This window comes from Hemicordylus capensis, chromosome 3 (genome assembly GCF_027244095.1).
Source record: "Hemicordylus capensis ecotype Gifberg chromosome 3, rHemCap1.1.pri, whole genome shotgun sequence".
Lineage (NCBI taxonomy): Eukaryota > Metazoa > Chordata > Lepidosauria > Squamata > Cordylidae > Hemicordylus > Hemicordylus capensis.
The window spans coordinates 207,742,700-207,764,083 of NC_069659.1; the positions used below are offsets into that span (position 1 = coordinate 207,742,700).

Sequence of the window (21,384 nt, forward strand, 5' to 3'; positions counted from 1 at the left end):
AGTCACATTCCCTCTGTCAATACCTAATTGGAGATCATTCATCAGGCTGACCAAGGCAGTCTCCACCCCACAGCCAATCTGAAATGGGTCTAGATAATTGGTTTCCTCCAAGACGAGCTGGGAGGCGATCACCTCGACTACCTTGCCTGGCCATTGGCACGATGCACTGCTATACTGGCACTGGTATAGGCATTATGTGTAGCTGCAGGCTTCTCAGCCATGACTTTCCCCTAGCTTACCTAGTTTAAGAGGACTAACTATGCTGGATATTGGCATGATGCACTCTGCCTCAATGTGGAGCCAACATCCAATATGTAGGTGCACAATTGAGTTCCAGATTCTAGTGAGTTGGTGTTTTCTATAGACTAGCACCCTATACAGACATGATGTATGTATGTCCAGCTGTCTGTACGCATGTACATGTTTGTGGGAATGACCACATGTGTTCATTTTTAAAAGTAAACTTAGGTACAGATAGGAAGTGTACTGCTTTATTTACTTATTCAGTTTTTATACCACCCTTCCAAAATGGCTCAGGGTGTTTTACAATTAAAACAAAACCATTAAAATCAATTAACATTTAAACTATAAAACAGCATACTACAACAACTAAACAATTAAAACAAAACAGTTAAACAATCAGAACCCTGAAAAACCAGGATACAACATTAAAACCATTTATAACACTTTAAAAACCCTAGAAGGCCAGGCCAAACAGATAGGTTTTAAGGGCTCTCCTGAAGGGCAATAAAGAATTCAAATTACGGATTTCTGTAGGGAGTGCATTCCACAGTCCTGAAGCAGCTACAGAGAAGGCCTGCCTCTGGGTAGCCACCAGACTCACCAGAGGTAACTGGAGATGGACGTTTTCAGATGACCTTAACTCTGATCTATGTGTATTTAGCATAACGTGAATAACTATACAGATCTCTGCATGCACACACTGTATACAGATTGTACATTGAACATAATGTGAATAGGGCTAAAGTCTGTAGATGATCAAGGTGTAGTTAACTCTTGAGATTCTGTGGGCTATATAATAAGGAACTGGGACACCTGCAGCTGCAGGAGAGCAATGGAAGGGTTCAAAGTCTCAATCTTTGTTTACATGGGGCAACAGGTAGACTCATTTGGTCTGCACAGTACCCAGCATTAACAGTATGTGTGCCCTAGAAAATAGCCCTGAATATTCTCCAATGTGCTGGGTTTCTTAGGGCAACTTTCAGGGATTCTTTGGCATATGTGGTTTTTGGGTTTTTATTAAAAAAACACCTCTGACTTGCACATAGTGCATAATATGTTCTTAATACTGAAACAGAGCTGTAACTTCATCAGCATTACTGAAGCAGTCTTTATCAGCTTGTACTCTCCTGTTCTTTTGAAATTGCTTTTCAGTTGATGGTTCTGATCTGGTAATGATGCCTCTGGGATCTAATTAACAGAAAAATGGCAATTAGGTCTTCACACCAAAGCTTCACAATTTGCTACCTCTGAAGTTTCTCTCTCACTTGTGCTAACAAATTAACTTTTGCATTGGCATAGCATCTCTGCTAAGGAAAAAATGCCATTGAGAGAGAGAGGCTAAATTGCTACTTTTTTGAAGAAATGGCTTTTATTTGACCTGTCTAGTACAATTTTTTTCCTGTTTAATTTAGTTAAACCCAGCAAATCTTTTGTGGGCATCCTTGTCTAAATGAGTGTCTTGCTCTCAAATCAGTCAAGTGTTGGATGAAGTTTTACTTTTATTTCCTATCCAATATTGTCCTTGGTTAAGTATTTTGCTATTAGCTAAACTTAGGCTCAAACTTTTCCAGTTTTCCTATTGTCATGCGGCCCTGTCAAGAGAAATCAAGCAGGTGAAGTTTCCCATTGTTGCATCTACACATAGGGGCGGGTCTCACGATCACAGAGACCCGCCTGGGGATGGTGAGCGGGGAGAGCGGGCTTAGCCTGCTCTCCCCACACATGAGCAGACAGTCTGTTCTGGGCAGCCGAAGCAGCTCCGTTAACTCAGCTGGGGGGAGTGGGGGCCAATTGACTGCTGGCTCTGTAAACACGACTGCCGGTTCCGTTAACGGAGCTGGGGGGAGCGGGGGCCAATTGGCCCCCGGAAGCTCCAGCAGGCCCTGCGTGAGCATGCAGGGCATGCTGGAGAGACCCCCGGAGCCGGGAGGCGGCTTTTTACCTCTCCTCCAGGGGTCTACTTTTAGTAGCTGTGGTGTGGAGCCACACCTCAGCAACTCATGATTGCTAAAACGCTTGCTCCGCAAACCCGGTTTAAGCTCCGGGCTACAGAAGCGGGTGACCCGCTTAGGAACCACCGGGCTCGCAGCTGAGCCCGGTGGTTCTCACAGGCTGCAAAAGTCAGGCTAGGCTCCCTTAGCCTGACTTTTGCAGACCGTGTGAATAGCCTCATAGATTGACATGGCTTTGTAGCTTTAAATGTGAGCAAGGAAAGAACTTGTTTTTACTTAGGATTCTTAGTGTAACTCCGAATACTGTAGTGTGTGACAGTATGTTGAGATGCAAGCACAATATACAGCTTTTGTATTTTTGGAGCAAATCTAGACACAAAATAACTGCGAAGGCAATAGGTGCATGAGGTAAACCAAGCAGTACAAGGACAGCAGACAACATCCAGACCAAGGCCCACTGTAATTTATGGTACTTAAATTTTTCACAGATGACTTGCCATGATTAAGTGGGTGCTTCCCACTGAAAAGTATTCACTACAATGATCTCAAGTGTAGGCAGTACCTGCTGAAAAATCATGGTAGAGATGTAACTAGGAGTTCCAGTGTTTTTTTCAGGGGTGGGTTCAGTGTCATAATTCTTCGTACTTATCATCTAACATTGTTCACATAAGAACAGCCCTGCTAGATCAGGCACAAGGCCCATCCAGTCCAGCATCCTGTCTCACACAGTGGCCCACCAGATGACTCTGGGGAGTCCACAGGCAAGAGGTATGTGCATGCCCTCTCTCCTGCTGTTGCTCCCCTGCAACTGCTATTGAGAGGCGTCGTGCCTCTGAGGCTGGAGATGGCTCGCAGCCACCAGACTAGTAGCCATTGATAGACTTGTCCATGAATTTGTCTAAGCCCCTTTTGAAAGCCATCCAAGCTGGCAGCTTTTTTTTTTTTTTGCCAAGAATGGTGCTTAATATTTCACCCCAAGGAAACTAGCATCACAACTGTGGAACCTTGAATGGCACAATCATAATCAGTGGACCTGAAGAACTACACGATTTGCTGCTTCGACAGAACAAAGGGCATCTGTAATATAGGGTACAATTGTATCATTTCTATATGTTTCCTGTGGACATTTTTAACTAGAGGATGCCCATGCCTTTTAAGAGTTACAGAGGGAGGGAAGCTTTTGTCACACCCACCTCAAAGGCCACACACCCCACTTAGATAGATGCAATAATTTTTTTGGGGGGGGTCTTTGTGAAAAGCCAAGGATAATCATACAGAGCTTGAACCTCATGTGCTTACTCACTTAGAAGAGCACTCTGGATTGTCAGCCACAAAGGCTAGAGGATACTCCATGTAACAGAAGACGGGAAGAATGGTAATAAAATCAACTGTAGTCTGATATTCCATTTCATAACAAACTGTTGGGAGAGCAAGAGCAGCACATTTTACTTTATAAAGCAAAGGACTTCCTGTCTCTTCTGAGACCCTGGAGGGAAAAGTAGTACTGGGCTGCATCCCTGCCATACTATAACACTGCTGCAGTGTGTGCTGTTAATGGTATGTACAGATCATTATTATAGTTCTGCGCCTCTCCTATTTAACAGCACCGATGTCATTCTCCCAGCTTCTAAATCAAAGGTGTTCTTCAGAGTTGCCAAGGTGGTGTGTTTTGTGTGTGCATGTTTAAAGCACAGCCTAAATACCAGCCTTCCATAACCTGGATTTTTTAACGTGCTGCGTTTTGCAAGCTTCACGCGGTGATGATACTATGGGTAGCTCCTTTTCCTGTGGAAGGTGAAGCAATTATGTGGAAGATGTTGATGAATGGAGGGCTCTTAATGCTCTGCCTACTGTGTGCTGAAGACGCCTTTGTATCTCCTGCTGACCTTGCTACAGCTGTCATCGGCAAAAGCTACAGTCTTAGCAGTAGCTGTCTGCTCCTGGCTGCTTTGTGTAGGCCAGGCCTCAATATCCTCACATGAGGCTGCTTTTCATGTTTAAACACTTTTAATAGACTGCCTTCAAAGATCAACATCTTCTTTTAGACTATTATCTTTACAGGAAGCCCAATCAGAAACGAGGCTCAACATTCCTTGGCTGACTTTCTGGTGTAATTTCACCACATCATCAGGGTTTGCTTCATACCAGTTTGCAAACCTTAACTTCATTTCACTTTAAGCAGGAAATATGAAGCATAGCGCAGGCCGAAGCTCCATCTAGCTCAGTTCTGTTTCCTACAGTGGTTAGCCGGATGTTTCCAGTAAGCCCACAAGCAGAGCATAAAGGCAATAGCACCTCCCCATCTGTACCCGGAGCCATCTAATGGCGCAGCAGGGAAATAACTTGATTAGCAAGCCAGAAGTTGCCGGTTCGAATCCCCGCTGGTATGTTTCCCAGACTATGGGAAACACCTATATGGGGCAGCAGCGATATCGGAAGATGCTGAAAGGCATCATCTCATACTGTGTGGGAGGAGGCAATGGTAAACTCCTCCGGTATTCTACCTAAGAAAACCACAGGGTTCTGTGGTCAACAGGAGTCAACACTGACCCGATGGCACACTTTACCTTTATCTGTACCCACGATCTGGTATTTAAAGATATAGTAAGCTAGCATGACATGTGACATGTCTTGGTGCAAAGATGTACTTGTAACATGATGTGGGGACCACCACCCCCTCCCCCTGGTTCACTAGCAGCAACTATACCTCAAAGTCTCCTTTTCAGTCTTATGTACTTAGGGCTAAGAGAGAAACTGATACAGAATAGGGTATTCCATTTAGCAGAAAATCATTCCCTAACCACAGCACATGCAATAAGGATGTGTGCCTGCTGCATGTCTGCACTTTCTTTTCCTCTCCCAACATGGGGGTGGGGTAGGCTGTTAGTCCAAACTGCTTCTCTACCCCAAAGAGTTCACATTCTAAAAAAACCTAAGGGAAATGCCAGCAACAGCCACTGAAAGGATGCTGTGTTGGGGTTGAACAGGGCCTGTTGCTCTCCCCTGCTAAATATGAGACACACGCCATTTTAAAAAGTGCCTGTTTGTACAGTTAGCAGGCATTAGTTCAGACCTCAGGGCTATGTTGGTGCTTTAAGTTGAACTGTTTTGTGTTCTGCTAATGGATGCAACTCATGAGCTAAACATAGTTTTCTATTGATTTCAGTCCATCAAAGTACTTCCAGCCACATTTGTTTTCTAAACATGTTTTCCTGTAATGTATGCCCTTCAGACATTCTCCAACATGATAATGTTTTGCATACCCCAAGGTCGCTGTTGCAATCCCTGCCATCTTATATAAAGCCTTAGTTCAATGTCTTTCATGCATGAGAAGAGGAAATTAAACCTGCTTCTGGACTGCACCATTTCAGATTACAGGTGAGCACTTTGTGTGTCTGAATGAATGAAAGCTATACACCTCCCCCGCCCCCCATACAGAGAAATTGACTGACAGAGCTAGATGAAATCAAATTTTAGTTATATATATTTTAGTATCTATTTCATAAGGTTCCAAAAAATCCATCCACATTGCAAACTACATGGAAGCATGGTCATCCCTTCTCCCTGACATACCACTTTACTGTGTGCTTTTGCCCCTTTTAGAATGGAGAAGTATTCAGTCATGGGAGTTCCTACCTATACTACCCAGCTATTGGTTTTACCACCTCATCTGCTGTTTGTGAGAACTCTATGTGAAGGTACACGTATGCTATTTAGGGATGTGCACGAATCGATCCCCCCCCCCCATTTGAACCTGAATTGAAACACCCCTGATTTGTTTTGAGTCCGAATCTGACCCTCCCAAATCACCCAAGCTTTGATTTGTACCTGAATTTTTTGAATCCAAATCGATTCGGATAAAAAATAAAGGCTCCTGGGACCAAAAGAGTGTGTGTGTGGGGGGGGGTTGGTAGTGCCCAAATGGGTGGAAACTACCATTCAGATTCCCCCCCCCCAAAAAAAAAATTGGAGAAAGGGGTGGTTTTTAAAGAATTTTTGAAGTTTACGTGTCTTTAAGATTTTTCCCTTAGGGAATAATGGGGATTCCAGTAACCTTATAGCTCCACATGGGGGGAACTGGGGTGGCCCAGAATGGGGTGTGGTGGATGGTAGTGCTCAATGGGTGCAAGGAAGCTACCACCCAGATTTCAAAGAAATTGGGCAAAGTGCTGATTTTTAAAGAATTTTTGAAGTTGGCATGTCTTTGGGGCAGATTTGGAGCAGAAAGTGGGGTTTGGGGGCAGAAGAGTGGGTCAGGTGGTAGTGCCCCAATGGGTGTCTGCTACCATCCAGATTTCAAAGGAATTGGGCAAAGGGGTGATTTTTAAAGAATTTGTGAAGTTTGCATGCCTTTATGCTTTTCCCCATAGGGAATAATGGGGATTTCAGCAGCTCCATAACTCTGCTTGTGGGGGGAGCCCTCCAGGGGGTGCACATAGGGTGCCAACAACCCCCCATACCCATAAGGCCATGGGGTACTGGGTTTTGTTGTTTCTGAGGTGTTCTGAGTGTAGATTCTCTGGTCGACGTGTGACGTATGCAGAGCGCGCGTGCGGTGGTGGGTGCACATGTGCGCCGGAATGGGTGCATGCGTGTTCCTTACTTCGGCTCTGGCAGGCTAACAACGGGGGCAGGGGTGGCAGGGAGGAACGCTGCTGCCCCAGAAACTTTGTCAAAAAAACACAGCGCCGGAGGGGGAAGAGCGGCGGGGGGGGGAGTACTACCCCCCGCCCTTAAAGCTACAACCCCCCCATGCCAGACCGGACTGGTTCAGTGCTTTGCACATCCCTAGTCTTGGCTGCTAGCGGTCTGTTAGCAGTCTTGGCTGCTTGTAATAACAGCCTCATTATCTACTATGCTTCATTGTCTCTCTAAACTTATAGATTACGCGCTTAAATGGGACTGAACTCCCATCTCTTCTTGACTGGGAATTGTTTGTAGCAGGATAGGTATAGACTTCTCTCTCCCCCTGATGAGAGTGGGGGAAACTACATTTTCCAAGCATGTAAAGTAATGTTTTAGTGTTTTGGAGATGGAGTTCCAGTGCATTGACCTTTTGCACCAACTCTCTTAATGACTACTAGGGGCACTGGGGGTAGAGGTAGTTAGTGAGGGTCTCCTTACCTGTCCCTGCTTGCCTCTACTCTATGACCCCTGCCTTGACTCCTCAGGTATTTCCTGTAGTGAGTCAGTCCTCTTCCTTTCCTCCTAGATAGAAGTTGGAAACATCTCTCTCTCCCTACCTATTCATTATGTAGCTGATAGATAGGACAGGTCTATCTCAAATGTATATCACCAATAAACTAGTTAATTTAGACTCTACAGTGATCTCCATGCGTGTTCTTTAAATAACTGCAACAACTAAACTCAGCACTCTACTCTGTCACTGGAGTGGGTAGCTTCTTTTGGCACTTTGCTAAATAATCACAAGCCCCAACAGTGTTAAAGGCCCAGCAGCCCAAACGTGCAGCTGAGTGAATGAATTGCAATGACAGCATGGATCCAGATGTGAGCAATGCCAGTCTCTCCAAGCTAAATGGGATGAATTACGATCAATGGGTCACAAAGATGAAGGGGCTTTCAATGGTGAAAGGGCTTAATGGAATCCTCATACAAAAGTGGCGTGGGCCCCCAGGCAGAGTGGGATGCATGGAATGAAAGAGCATTTGGGTTGATTATCCTAAACGTAAGTGATGATTCATTGATGCATTTCCATGTTACTACAGTTGCCTGGGAATGCATGGGAGAAACTTTAAAAGCTCTTTGGGAGAGTATCTGCAAATGCAGCAATTCTTTTAATTCAAAGGACTTGCAGAATGCAGCTGTGGGAAGAAGGGGATCTCTCAGTGCATATCAGTAAGATGCTAGAAAACCAGAGACTGCTTAAGCAACAAGGATCTCCTTTGAAGGATCAAACGTTAATTGGAATGATTCTGCAATATTTGCCAGAAAATTAGAATTCTCTCAAGATGGCTTTGGAGGCTTCTGAAAATGAACTCAGACTGGAAAATGTGGTTGCATGCCTGCAAGATTTTAATATTAAACAGCGAATGGCAGATTCTGGAATGGATAGTGACAGTACTACAGCCTTTTGTAGCAAACAAAAACATTGCTTTAATTGTGATGAAACAGGCCATTTACAAGCCAATTGGTCAGAGCTCAAAGGTGCAAAAGGTGGAACGAATTTCAAAGGTGGGAAGCCTGGTTGCCAGAGCTACAGAGGTGACTCACAGCCTGAGAATGCATTTTCCCAGTACACAAAAGGACAGGCAGCATGGTCACTCTGAGGAGCAGAACAAAGAGAGAGACAGTAGTCATAGGACAAAAAGTTACAATGTGAGAATGATCACAAATGAAAGAAATGATTTTATTATTGATTCAGGCACTACCAATAATATCCTGAATTCTCCTAAACTGTTTGCTTATCTATCTATCTATCTATCTATCTATCTATCTATCTATCTATCTATCATATTTTTATACCACCCAAAACTTACGTCTCTGGATGGTTTACAACAAAATAAAAACAGAAAGTAAAACATTAGTTAAAACAAAAACAAAAAGTGTAAAACATTACAATTAAAAAATTTTAAAATAATATTTTAAAACAGCATTAAAACCATTTAAAACAATATTAATTAAAATTAATTCTCCTGGGTGTGCCTTGGCATGTGCGTCCCAGCACCCAGCTGATTGTCTGGGCGGCAGAGGCGCCTGATTGGCTGAGGTGCACACAGGAGAATTGGCTGGCCAGGTGACCGCGGAGGCAAGGCGGGCCTGGCCGCGATGGTTGCGGCGAGCCCAGCTGCAGAGGCGAGGCGGCGGTGGGCCGCAGAAGCAACGCAAGGCGGCGGCCGGCCCGGCCCGGCCCGGCCCCAGCAGTGGCACCTCCGCCATGGTGGCACTTGGCCCGGCAGCCTGGGCCTGGCCGGAGATTGGGGCAGGTGTGGGGGGGAGAGAGGTAGCCAGCCCCAAAGAGCGCAGAGATGCTCTGTGTGGGGGTCGGCTAGTATTAATTAAAAGCCTGCATGAAGAGATGTGTCTTTAAAGACTTTTAAAAAGCTGTCAGAGATGGGGAGGCTCTTATTTCACCAGGGAGCACATTCTAAAGCCTTGGGGAAGCAGCAGAGAAGGCCCGTCTCTGAGTGGCCACCAGACGAGCCGGTGGCAAATGCAGACAGACCTCTCCAGATGATCTCAGTGGGAGGTGGGGTTCATGACAAAGAAGACATTCTCTTAAATACCCAGGGCCCAAGCTGTTTAGGGCTCTATAGTTTATAACCAACACCTTGTATTGAGTCAGTCCTCTTCCTTTCTTCTAAGAGATAGGTGATAGATAGGATAGGTCTTTCCTGTCTCAAATGTACTTCACCAATAAATCTATTTAGTTTAGATTGTACAACAATCTCTATGCAGGTTCTTTAAATAACTGCAACAACTAAACTCAGCACTCTACCCTGTCATTGGAGTGGGTGGTGTCTTTTGGCACTTTACTAAATAATCACAAACCCCAACAGGGTGCACCCTGACCCTGAAAGTTCTCATTTCAGTCAACTTGTAAATAGTAAATCACAGGTTGAACATCATCAATATGGGCTCAGCCCCAGAGCATGACTCCAGGGGCCAAGGTTCATTTCTATAATATATGAAGTGTGATGGAAATGCATTTACCTTGATAACTCCTGCTAAAGAAACCCGTCTCCTTGGCCCCACCAACACCTCTTCCACATATTGTTACTCTTATTCTACAAGGATACAGAAATCATAGTAGCATTTTGTGTGTACCACATGCTTGAGTAGTTGAAAGTTTAATGGCAGCCTATGCCAGAGTCCATTTCCTTGTGAAGAGAGAGTGTGCTGGAGGTTTTGTAGGTCACAGTTATCCATGGCTAAGATCATTTATTTCAAAGGGTGTAAGAGCACCTAATTCTGTGTTAGGTTGTAATCATGTTGTGTTTGTAATATCTGCTTATATACAAGTCAAGCAAAGGGATGGCAGGCAGACACCCTAACCAATGCTACTAATATTTAAAATAGCATCAGTTCTCTAAAAGCAACAGTATATCCTTGCATCCTCTCAAGGTTACTGCTTGCTTGCCCATGGCAAAATAGAGGCATTTTTCCTTTTCTAGTTACAATTGTGTCACCTTAAGTGGCGCAGCGGGGAAATGCTTGACTAACAAGGGAAGGTTGCCGGTTCGAATCCCCACTGGTATGTTTCCCAGAAACACCTATATCGGGCAGCAGCAATATAAGAAGATGCTGAAAGGTATCATCTCATACTGCATGGGAGATGGCAATGGTGAACCCCTCCTGTCTTTGACCAAAGAAAACCACAGGGCTCTGTGGGCGCCAGGAGTCAACATTTACTTGACGGCACACTTTAATTACAATTGTACTACCAAACAGGTTCCTTCCAGACCCCATACGGGCATGTGTGAGATGCGTCTGGTGCCAAACAGCCACTAAGGCTATACAAAGGCATAGAGAACATGAGCCCTATTTGTATGTGTGTATGTATGTATAGAAAGTGCACCAGGAAGCCATGCCACCTCATGCACACCTTCCTGCTCTCTACAGGCAACTGCTGAACTTGAGCAGAGCGGAAGGGTGTGGCTTGCTACGTGATTCAGAAGAAGAGCATCCACAAAATTGAAAGCAAAATCCGTATACTAGTAAAGGGGATTTAGATAACTGCCTTTGACAGTTATTGGTATCAGTGCAATGTCCCTGAGACACTACTTGTGGAGAGATCCTCCCTGTGATGAAAGTACTGGGGTGGGGTGCCACACTCAGTAGCAGCTGGCGAGGCCTTGGGGGTGCGTAGGCAGTGAGATATGACTTTAAAACCAAGTGGACTTACCTGCTGCCAGCACCCAACATCCTTTAGCAGCTGGTGGCAGCTGACCCAGCATCCTGTGGGGAGGGTGCCCCACCCTTGCCCTGATTTGGCCACTGCGGGGAGGGTGCCCCACTCCCACCATTCAGTTGGCCTCCATGGCCATTTGAGCGGCCAGCACAGCAAGTTTTTGCTATGCTGACCACTCAAATGACCGCCATGCATGCACTGAGTGGTGGGGGTGGGGCTCTCTCCCTATGGGATGTTGGGTCAGCTGCCATCAGCTCCCAAAGGATGGCAGGCATTGGTGGCAGGTAAGTGTGGTTTGTTTTAAAGTAATATCCCAGAGCCTTCAGGGGCAGATGAAGCTCTTTGCCACCTGCAGGTGGCCAAAGATCTGCCACCCCAGCGGCAAGGGAGGAAGGAGGGGGGAGTTCAAATCAAATTTTTTAGTGTTTAAAACTGCCGCAGTGCAGGACCGCGGCAGCGAGAGCTCCCTCACACCCGCCAGCCCACCTTCCAAATTATGATGGCGGCAGGTCGGGGCAAGACAAATTTGTGGGTGTGTGGCGCTGAGAGGGTGGCGATACTCCCCCCAAACCAAGCCTGCCTACCTCCCAGATGACTGCAATCGCCCGGTTTCAGGCCTTTCTGCACACGCGTGTGTGTGCATGCAGAAAAGCCCAAAGTCGGGTGATTGCAGTCCTTTGGGAGGTGGGCGGGCTTGGGTTAGGAGGCGTATCGCCACTCTCTCGGAGCTGCCCACCTGCAAATTTGTCTTGCCCCGACCCACCGCCGTCATAATTTGTGAGGCAGGCTGGCGGGTGCGAGGGAGCTCTCGCCGCCGCACTCCTGCACAGCGGCAGTTTTAAACATTAAGAAAATATTTTTTGCAATCAAAAAAATTTGCTGCTGGGGGAATTTTGCCGCCATAGGCAGTCGCCTCTACTGCCTCTCCATTAATCCACCAGTGCCTTCATTGCTCCCCCCAGAATAGGCCTTGCTGCCACTATTGGCCACAGTGTTTCATAACACAGGGCAGATCTCTTCATTTGTACAGCATTTGTCTGTGCAGACAAATGCTGTAAGCAGGATGTGGGATTTTCACATAGGTTATGGTGATGGGGCGAGGTTTTCAAGAAATTCTTAGGGACCCTGCACACAAATACAGCCTTCCCAGGTTGCATAACGTCTGAACGGGCCTATAAAGTCCCATATTGGCTTGCTTTGTGCTGGAAAGCTGCTTTGTCTTAGGAGGTAAACTCCATAGCCTGAACACCTTTAACTGTTAGTCCCATTTTCTAATAACCGAGAAAGATGACTTGAGACTGTATGTGTTAATCTTCTTAGCTACTAGGGGAATGCATTTTGGGGGACACTTTGTATGTCCCTCTGGGAAGAGTTCACAGATCCCTCATATTAAGATATGTCTAGTACTTGGGGTGAGATGTCTTCAGCTACACGTGTACCAAAATTCAAGGTTCTCTCTCATGGGAACACACCATAATGATTCAGTTTGGTAGAGCTTTGGTGAGATTGACAACAGGAACGAAAACAGCTTCTCAAGGAGTGTAAAGCAAGCATTTATCCAGCAGGGGACTCCGTAGCCCCACAGCAAAGAATTGTTACTGCAAAAACACTCAATCATGAGGATATAAGTGTGTTTGAGGAGAGGGCTAAGCGAGGAGGATGTGCAGAAGGATAGCAGAATCTAACAATCCACAATGAAATATTGCCAATTGAAAGCCAGCTTCCTTTTTATTTTATTTTATAATTTGCTATTAAAGAGTTTCATTTGTTCATGCCCTCCCTGCAAAAGATTGATGGGAATTTTGTTTACATTTTGAAGAGCATCGCCGAGAGTACTTCACATATGAAGTACATTGAACCCCTTTGGGGAAATGGTAGTCCTATTGAAATGGTGGCGCAGTCCCTAAAGGAAAACATACTTCATTTGTAATGAACGTTATGTCTGCAGAAACGAATGGCACAACTTCCTATTCAGTTTATGTGAAATAAAGCAGCCATATGTTGCTGCTTTCAGCGTTGGGTGTTTAATTTAAATGTTGTTTAATGAATATTCAAGCCCATTTGCTCCAAAGTTGTGTTCTCATATGTAGCTTTCTCCCTCCTAACCCACTTCTATGTCCTTACCAAAAGGATTAAGCCATTAGAACCATGACGTTAAAAAAATGAGGCATCTGTTTTCTAGCTGTAACTTGGTATGTTAAAATGCTAGAGCAGATGAGAGAGTAAATACAAGCGTACAGTGAGAGGCTCATGTGATCTCTCGCTTTTTGTTTTGTAATTAAGACTGAGAAGAGCTTTTGACATGCACACCATCATTTAAGGAAGAGAAATAGTGGCAGTATTATGGCAGTCTGAATTTGCTTTTGTGAAAATAGTAGATTTACTCATTTATTTTGGTGATGGCAAGTTCTGTCTCTGGCCACTGAAAAGGAGGCCACCTGTGGCTTATTATGGTTTTACAAAAACTAAAAACAACAACAACCAGGGACAGGGATTTCCCACCACCACTACCACCCTGCCTTAAAAAAGTAATAAAAGGCGGAAGGAAATCAGAATGAAAATAAGGTACACACACACACACACACACACACACACACACAAATCATTCATATATCTATCTATCTATCTATCTATCTACAGGTGAAACTCGGAAAATTAGAATATCGTGCAAAATTCCATTATATTCAGTAATGCAAATTAAAAGGTGAAACTGATATATGAGACAGACGCATTACATGCAAAGCGAGATAAGTCAAGCCTTAAATTGTTATAATTGTGATGATCATGGCGTACAGCTCATGAAAACCCCAAATCCACAATCTCAGAAAATTAGAATATTACATGGAACCAAGAAGACAAGGATTGAAGAAAAGAACAGTATCGGACCTCTGAAAAGTATATAGTATACTGTGCTTGATTGGCCAGCAAACCCGCCTGACCTGACCCCATAGAGAATCTATGGGGCATTGCCAAGAGAAGGATGAGAGACATGAGACCAAACAATGCAGAATTGCTGAAGGCCGCTAATGAAGCATCCTGGTCTTCCATATTACCTCATCAGTGCCACAGGCTGATAGCATCCATGCCACACCGCATTGAGGCAGTAATTGCTGCAAAAGGGGCCCAAACCAAGTACTGAAGACATATGCATGCTTATACTTTTCAGAGGTCCCATATTGTTCTATTCTTCAATCCTTGTCTTCTTGGTTCCATGTAATATTCTAATTTTCTGAGATTGTGGATTTGCGGTTTTCATGAGCTGTACGCCATGATCATCACAATTATAACAATTTAAGGCTTGACTTATCTCGCTTTGCATGTAATGCGTCTGTCTCATATATCAGTTTCACCTTTTAATTTGCATTACTGAATATAATGGAATTTTGCACGATATTCTAATTTTCCGAGTTTCACCTGTATATGGTACACACACACACAAAAAAAAAAAAATATATATATATACACATATATACATATATATATATATATATATATACACATATATACATATATATATATATATATATATGCACACACACACACACATACACGCACGCACACGCACACAACACATTCAGTATAATTGTTTTGTTTTATATGTCCTGTTTTTCTTCATATAGTACAGGGCTGGCCAACTTGAGTCTCCCCAGCTGTTGTTCAACTACAGTTCCCATCTCTCCCCCACCCCACAATAAATAGTGGCTGGGGATTATGGGAGTTGCAGTCCGGCAACAGCTGGAGAGCCTCGGCTTGACTGGCCGTGGTATAGTACATTGGGCTTATTTTGTCTCTGGGTTGGCTCCTTTCCCTCCTGCTCTGTTTCTTCTTTCATTATCCTGATAGCACCTGCTATCAGATAACATCTGCTTCTGTTCGGAATGATTTCTCTTCAGCACTGCTTTGGAGTTCAAGCTTACCTGAGGTCACAAGAGGTTTCCTTCTTTGGCTCCAGCTTCTACTGCCCCTATAAATAGAAGCAGGAAGAGGCTGCTGCCAGGCTGGTCAATAACCCCAGCTCCTTCACTCAACCCTGTTGGTTGGTTGGTTTCAACCCTGTTGGTTATTGCTGCTGTTGGCTTTGCTCAATTCTTATTCTCCCTAAAGATGTACCTATCTTGGATTTCATCTGGAGTATCTGCCTGATTCCTTCAGGCTTGTTCACACAACGTATTGGCATGCAATCAAGACACAGAAAGGGGAATGGAATTGCACTTGCTGTTCTCCCCACCCCAGCTTACATGCATTGATCAACTCTGTGTGCGTAGAATAGACTCTTCATGCAATTAATGGCCCCTGTATTCTGCTTCTTTTATGTGTATTTCAGCTGAGTGGGTTGGAAATATGATTTGTTAAGAGTGGGCATCATATCAACTGTTTTAAATGGTGATGAGGCATTTAATGAAAAAGCCTTTGTTAAACCCCACCATGTTGGATGATTATCACTCGGTCTAATTTACCATTCACGGGCAAGGTGCTCAGGCATGTGGTGATGACCTAAATCTATGGTTTTTTTGAATAAAACTGGACAAACTATTAAATAGATCCTTTTAATTTGGCTCCCACTTCAATTTTGGGACTGGAATGACCTTCACTCTGGTGCATGGGCTACAATGGAAATTAGATAGGGGCAGTGCATCAGCAGCTTTTGATACCATTATCTGGGATATTCTTCTGGACCACCGGGCCAGGATAGCATTAGCAATACTGTTATGTAGTGGCTTCAGGCCTTCCTGGAAGGAAGGTGGTCCATTTCAGAAGGTGGTCCTAAGGATGTCTGCTTGCTGACTTGGCCTTTGGCTTACGGTGCCCCATAAGATTCCACTGTCCCCTATACTATTTACATCTGCATGAAACCATTTGGGGAGATTATCTAGAAAAATTCCACATGCTCAGTCTGCGAATGATATTCACGTTGATCTTTCCTCTCCATCTCATTTTGGGGAGGCTGCAGAAGTTCAGAACCAGTGCCTGAAATCAGTAAAGGACTTGATTTGGGCCAATAAATTGAAGTTTAAACCAGACAAGATGGAAGCATTCTTCATCAGTAGGACTGCTGATCAGGAAATAGGGGTTCTGCCTGTTTTGGGATAGGGCTGCACTCCCCTTGAGGTACTCAGGCCCACAGACTAGGATTTCAGACCTTTGCCCTAGGGTTTCAGGCCATTCCTGGCCTGAATTCAAAATGTTGGTCATAACCTTCAATGCCCTAAATGGTTTGGTAGCAGGATACTTTAAGGGCCATCTTATCCCATATGGTCCTGTCTGTCCAGTGAGTTGATGCTGGAGACCTTCACATCTCGCCTCCATCCAAAGTATGGATGGGTGGAATGCTTGAAAGGATATTCTCTGTAATGGTGCCAAGATTATGAAACTACCCACCATGCAATATTATTTTGGCCCCATCACTCTTGGTATTTTGCGGGTTGCTGAAGACATTCTTGTTCCAGCAGACACTGGCTGACATCCTGACTAAATGGCACTAACAAAACGTGTGTATAAGGAAGAACTATGGAAATGTGTGCCAGCAACATGCTTCTGATAATACAGAATGCTTCCAGATAGTAGTGGCTGGTGGGCACTGGAGTAGAGAGGGCAGGGGAGAACCTGGTCACTGCGGCAGAAGCCCCCACCCCACCCCACCGGCCTGGGCTGCCCTTTCCTCCATGCCAGTGTGTTTGGGTATTTACCCAAGCCTGCCAGCATTTAGGAAAACAAAGAGAGAGAAAAGCAGAAAGCAGGGGCAAAAGTAGAAAACAAAAATGTTTTGTGGGGTGGGGAAAGAAGGCCGAAAGGGGAAAAAAGTCAGGGCAAAATTCAGGGAGAAAGGAAGGACAAAAGGCAGAAAGAGGGACAGAAGGGAGAAAGCAGGGATCGCATCCAACCTCCCACCAAACGAACAAGCTATTAAAAGATCAGACTTACCAGCAGTCTGGGAATCCTCCAGGGCAGGGAGCTTCCTCCAGCCCCACCTCCCCTGCCTTCAACTTCCTCTTTTGGTCTCACTGGCTGGAACAGCTGCTACTCAAGCCATTCCAGCCAACCTGATTCCTAGGAAGCTCCTCCTGGCACTGCCCCCTGGAAGAAGGGGAAAATATATTTAAAAATATACTCCCTGAAGCAACAAGGAACTGCATTTTCACCTATTATTTTAGTTGTTCCATTGTCCAAACAATTCTAATCTTTGTACATGTAGATACGTCACGGCATCTAAATATCTTTTCCAAGGCCTTCATTGCTACCCTACCAAGTGCTATTTCTTGACTGCTGGATCCTTTACTGTTGACAGTCGATCCTAAAAGGCAGAAGCTATCCACCACTTCAATGTCTTCATTGTGAATTCTGAGGCTGGTTGCTGTTCCTGTTGTCATTAATTTAGTCTTCTTTACATTTAGTTGTAGTCCCATTTTTTCAATGTGCTCCTTGACTTTCATTACTAGAGCTTGCAGATCATCCGCATTCTCAGCTATCAGATTGGTGTCATCAGCGTAGTGCAGGTTATTGATGTTTCTTCCTCCAACTTTAAAACTATGCTCATTTTCTTCCAATCCAGCTTCTCTAGGTTCTAATACAGAGGAGAAAACCCCGAATTTTGTGTGAAGTGCTCTCTGAAATATTGCATGGACTTTGGAGTAAATCAGGCCGATATGTTAACGCAAACCCACTGTCCCAAAGTAAAGTCACCGTTAAGTCGCTGTCTGAAAAAGCTCCTGATTCTACTTTAACCTACCACTTCGGCTGCTGATCCACCTAAGTCACCCAAGCCTTGACTCGTCCCCAATAACCTTCCCTTAGGCCATTTTCACAAGTAATAGTTAATTCAGTTTTTCTGTTTCCTACATTTGTAACTTAATGTAAGAGCTACTTTGACTAGAATAATGTGATTTAAAAAAAAATAACTCGCTAAATGCCCAGATCAGCATGGAGCTTCTTCAGAGACTTTACAACCATGAGAACCCGGAACTTTCACAATGATTTAAAAAATCCAAAGATCAGACCATGAGACCAGGATGACAAAACTGATTTAAAATTATCAACAAGCTGCATTCTTTTTGAGGGAGGCAACAGATGCATTCCATATTATGGCATTAATTGTAGCAATGCAGATTTTCAGGGTCCCTGAGCATAGATTATAAAGCTAAAATTGTGCCAAAAAATATTTTTGAAGGGTATTTATTTGGCTCTTCTGCTTCCTTTTAAGAAATAAGAGTGCTTTTGTCCTCACCTTTCATAGCCTCAGATACAACAAACACAGTTTTGCTCAGGAAGAAAACAAACACTTGATATGATAATCTAGCACTTTGGAGACATGTGACATACGTATGAAGGCAAGCAGACCGTTTCATGGCAAGCTTAAGGATCCTGCAACTGATGTCACACTTTCTGTGCTTTCTTATTCAATTTCTTCCCGGTTTGTCGCATTAATGCTAAAATGAGCTTTTACATACTTCTTGTGGTGAATTATTTCAGCTTCTTCCTTAACTCTGTGCACACGAGATGAAAAGGACTGTGGGGAACAGTTGTACATCACCGTAGTAGCCCTCAGGATAAAGATGATGCTTATGACAACCTGTCGGAACACTGCGCTCCTGTTTATATGTGGATAAAAGAGAGAGGATGCAAATGAGAAAGAAAGAGGAAAACAAAACCTGCCTGGTGCTTTGGCATCGTTATGGGTTTTTCCACCTAGCAGCTAGATAATGAATCCGCCCCCGCCAGACCACCAGTGACTTCCATAGAAATGGCATATGGTCCCCAGCTATGGACAACCAGAAATACTTCCATGCTGATCTCACTTTTAAAATAGCGACAATAATACAATTCCAGACAGCTTAAACAAAGTCACAGTTAACAAAGCTTGTTTTAGCCTTATTGACACATTATGTTCAATGCATGCAAAATCTGTTTACAGTGTACGCACATACAAATCTGTAGGTATCTACAGCTATTCAGACATTGTGTTGAATACAGGTACACTTCTTATATGTACCTGTATTTGAGAGGGTCTGTACCCAGGGTCACTTTTCAAATGAACGCATGCACAGTCGTTCACACAAAATCATGTACATGTGTGTAGATAACTGAATGCACATACAATGTAATGTCTGAATAGGGCTTTTGTTGGTTATGGAAGGGGTTTTTAGGCTCTGTGAATTCACTGAGGCACTTCACATGATCAAAGTGGAGTGCCTCAAGATGGTGTGTGGGGAGAGCGGGCTTAGCTCACTCTCCCCACACACGAGCAAAGCGCTCACCCAGGGTGGCTGGATCAGCCACCCACAAGACTACTGGCTCTGTCATGGAGCCAGTTGGGGTTGCGGGAACTGGGGGGGCCCCCAGCCCCCACAAGTCCCAGGATTCTGGGGAGAAACCTGAAGCCGGGAGGCTTGTGGGAGCCTCCTGGTTGGGGGTCTCCTCGCAAGCTGCCACGGTGCGGCATCTCACGACCAGGAAAACTATGTTAATGGAGCGCTTGCACCGTTAACCTGGTTTAAGGGGAGGGGAAATTAGGCGGGCTAGCCGCCCATGATCCTAGTGGTTCTGACGCTCACTAGAAACCGGGCTGGTCTCCCTTAGCCCGGTTTCTAGTGATCGTCAGAATAGCTTCACTGTCTCTCAACCTAAGTACTGTACCTGGGCAGGGTCACCAGTTTTCATGCTCTGCTTCTGAGTGCATTGCAGTCCCTCATCAAAGAACAGGCAGTGTAGAAATAGTGCCTCCTCTTTTGTGAACTTGAATCTACTGGCTGGGAAGGGCTTCAGCCTGCTGTTTCATGTAGCTCTGTTGGGTGCTTATGTGCAAGTCACTCATTCGTGGATCTTTGGTTTGAACTGTAAAAGTAAATGAGGTGACACGTGGGTGGACCTTTTCAGTTGTGGCTCCAGCTCTTTGGAAATTCCTGCCTCCTGATCTCTGGCTTGCCTTCCCTTGGTTTATGTTTTGGTTTTTCAGCTGCTCATGTTTTCCTAATTTATTATGTTTTAACTGAAGCTGTATTATTGCTTTAGATTTTGGTTGATTGCATTTTTATTGTATTTTATTATGTGTGTTTTCAGTTTTGCAAGCTGCCTTGAATTGACTTGGTGCAAATTTAGCAGGATTGAAGTATTTAAAATAAGTAAAGTCCTGGTAGAGATTATAAATGAGAGGCCTGGTAGAGATTATAACTACTTCTCTGAGGGAGGGCAGGATGCCTCCTTGTCTTAAGGAGGCAATCATTAGACTGCTTCTGAAGAAGCGTGCCTTGGATCCCTCAGAGTTATTACAGGCCTGTCTCGAACTGCCATGGTTGGGCAAGGTGATTGAGAATGTGGTGGCCTCCCAGCTCCAGGGAGCCTTGGAGGAAACTGATAACCTAGACCTATTTCAAAATGGCTTTCGGGCAGGCTATGGGGTGGAGACTGCCTTGGTCAGCCTGATGGATGATCTCCAATTGGGAATTGACAGAGGGACTGTGACTCTGTTGGTCCTTTTGGATCTCTTGGCAGCTTTCAATACTATTGACTGTAGTATCCTTATGGAATGTCTGAGGGGATTAGAGGCACTGCTTTATGGTGGTACTAATAACCTAGACCTATTTAAATGGCTTTCGGGCGGGCTATGGGGTGGAGACCACCTTGGTCGGCCTGATGGATGCTCTCTAATTGGGAATTGACAGAGGGACTGTGACTCTGTTGGTCCCTTTGGATCTCTTGGCAGCTTTCAATATTATTGACCGTAGTTTCCTTATGGAATGTCTGAGGGGATTGTGGGTGGGAAGCACTGCTTTGCAGTGGTTGCACTCCTACCTCACAGGCAGGTTCCAGATGGTTTCTCCTGGAGACTGTTGTTCTTCAAAATCAGAACTTTCCTATAGTCTCCTTCAGGGCTCCATATTGTCTCCGATGCTGTTTAACATCTACATGAAACCGCTGGGAGAGATCATCAGGAGATTTGGTTCCAGATGTCATCAATATGCTGATGACAACCAAATCTATTTCTCCATGTCAACTTCATCAGGAGAAGGCATAACCTCCTTAAATGCCTGCCTGGAGGCAGTAATGGGCTGGATGATGGATTACAAACTGAGGCTGAATCCAGATAAGACGGAGTTATTTATTGGGCAGAGTCAGAACTCGGGAGATGATTTGAACTGTTGGTTCTGGATGGGGTCATGCTTCCTCGGAAGAAACAGGTACGCAGTCTAGGGGTACTTCTGGATCTGAACCTCTCCATGGTGTCCCAGGTTAAGGTGGTGGCCAGAGTTGCTTTTTATCAGCTTTGGCTGATATGCCCGCTGCGTCCATTTCTTGAGATGAATGACCTCAAAATGGTGGCACATA

The 21,384-nt window shown here is 44.6% G+C and overlaps 2 long non-coding RNA genes across 4 annotated transcripts in view; both read right to left on the reverse strand.

Annotated features, from left to right (window-relative positions):
- Nucleotides 1–475: 475 nt before the first annotated feature.
- Nucleotides 476–3,614, reverse strand: LOC128351557 (uncharacterized). Its single transcript, XR_008319868.1, has 2 exons — nt 3,499–3,614; nt 476–1,431 (listed from the first exon to the last, which is right to left on the reverse strand). It is a non-coding gene; the product is annotated as an uncharacterized LOC128351557 (long non-coding RNA).
- A 4,589-nt stretch (nt 3,615–8,203) lies between these two features.
- Nucleotides 8,204–21,384, reverse strand: part of LOC128351552 (uncharacterized) — a 107,250-nt gene continuing 94,069 nt past the window's right edge. For 2 of the 3 annotated variants that reach the window (XR_008319863.1, XR_008319861.1), the window contains exons 2-5: nt 18,510–18,650; nt 16,987–17,139; nt 9,867–9,940; nt 8,204–8,478 (exon numbers count right to left, since the gene is read on the reverse strand). This is a non-coding gene — a long non-coding RNA (uncharacterized LOC128351552). Of the gene's footprint in view, nt 8,479–9,866; nt 9,941–14,981; nt 15,029–16,986; nt 17,140–18,509; nt 18,651–21,384 lie in introns of all 3 variants that reach the window. The other variant, XR_008319862.1, reaches the window with a different exon arrangement.